The sequence below is a fragment of the Arachis ipaensis genome, chromosome B10 (assembly GCF_059453495.1).
Source record: "Arachis ipaensis isolate K30076 ecotype BB chromosome B10, ASM5945349v1, whole genome shotgun sequence".
NCBI lineage: Eukaryota > Viridiplantae > Streptophyta > Magnoliopsida > Fabales > Fabaceae > Arachis > Arachis ipaensis.
In genome coordinates this window covers 75,968,946-75,970,606 of record NC_142435.1, presented here as the reverse complement: position 1 = coordinate 75,970,606, position 1,661 = coordinate 75,968,946, and the positions used below count along the sequence as shown (strand labels likewise).

At 41.5% G+C, this 1,661-nt stretch overlaps 1 non-coding gene across 1 annotated transcript; it reads right to left on the bottom strand.

The window, feature by feature from the left end:
- Window positions 1-211: 211 nt before the first annotated feature.
- On the bottom strand, window positions 212-315 carry LOC148580475 (small nucleolar RNA R71). The gene has a single exon (XR_015898636.1). It is a non-coding gene; the product is annotated as a small nucleolar RNA R71 (small nucleolar RNA).
- Between the last annotated feature and the right edge of the window lie 1,346 nt (window positions 316-1,661).

Below are 1,661 nucleotides of genomic sequence, written 5' to 3'. Positions count from 1 at the left end.
TCATCAGTTTTTAGCTGAATTCTTGCAAATCTGTGACACTGTCAAGACCAATGGAGTTGATCCCGAGGTCTACAGGCTTATGCTTTTTCCTTTTGCTGTAAGAGACAGAGCTAGGACATGGTTGGACTCACAACCTAAAGAAAGCCTGAACTCTTGGGAAAAGCTGGTCAATGCCTTCTTGGCAAAGTTCTTTCCACCTCAAAAATTGAGTAAGCTTAGAGTGGAAGTCCAAACCTTCAGACAGAAGGAAGGCGAATCCCTCTATGAAGCTTGGGAAAGATACAAGCAGTTGATCAGAAGATGTCTTTCTGGCATGCTTTTAGAATGGAGCGTCATATGCATATTCTATGATAGTCTGTCTGAACTGTCCAAGATGTCATTGGATAACTCTGCTGGTGGATCGCTTCATTTGAAGAAGACGCCTAAAGAAGGCTAGGAACTCATTGAAATGGTTGCAAATAACCAGTTCATGTACACTTTTGAAAGAAATCCTGTGAATAATGGGACAACTCAGAAGAAAGAAGTTCTTGAAATTGATACTCTGAATGCCATATTGGCTCAGAACAAAATATTAACTCAGCAAGTCAATATGATTTCTCAGAGTTTGAATGGATTGCAAGCTGCATCCAACAGTACTAAAGAAGCATCTTCTGAAGAAGAAGCTTATGATCCTGAGAACCCTGCAATGGCAGAGGTGAATTACATGGGAGAACCCTATGGAAACACCTATAATCCTTCATGGAGAAATCATCCAAATTTCTCATGGAAAGACTAACAGAAGCCTCAACATGGCTTCAATAATAATGGTGGAAGAAATATGTTTAGCAATAGCAAGCCTTTTCTATCATCTTCTCAGCAACAGATAGAGAATTCTGAACAGAGCCATTCTGTCCTGGCAACCATAGTCTCTGATCTATCCAAGACCACACTAAGTTTCATGAATGAAACAAGGTCCTCCATTAAAAATTTGGAGGCATAGGTGGGTCAGCTGAGTAAGAAGATTACTGAAACTCCTCCCAGTACTCTCCCAAGCAATACGGAAGAAAATCCCAAGAGAGAGTGCAAGGCCATAACCATGACCAACATGGCCGAACCTGGAGAGAGTGAGGAGGACGTGAGTCCCAGTGAGAAAAGCCTCATAGGATGTCCTCTGGATAGAGAGGAGTTTCCCTTTGAGGAACTAAAGGAATTTGAGGCTCATACAGAGACCATAAAGATTCCATTGAACTTTCTTCTGCCATTCATGAGCTCTGATGAATGTTCTTCCTCTGAAGAGGATGAAGACATCACTGAAGAGAAAGTTGCTAAATATCTAGGAGCAATCATGAAGCTGAATGCCAAGTTATTTGGTTCTAAGACTTGGGAGGATGAACTCCCCTTGTTCACCAATGAACTGAATGCATTAATGATGCAGACATTACCTCAGAAGAAACTGGATCCCAAAAAATTCTTCATACCTTGTACTATAGGCACCATGACCTTTGAGAAGGCTCTATGTGACCTGGGGTCAGGGATAAACCTCATGCCACTCTTTGTAATGGAGAAACTGGGAATCTTTTAGGTACAAGTTACAAGAATCTCACTAGAGATGGCAGACAAATCAATGAAACAGGCTTATGGACTAGTAGAGGACGTGCTAGTGAAGGTTGAAGGCCTTTACA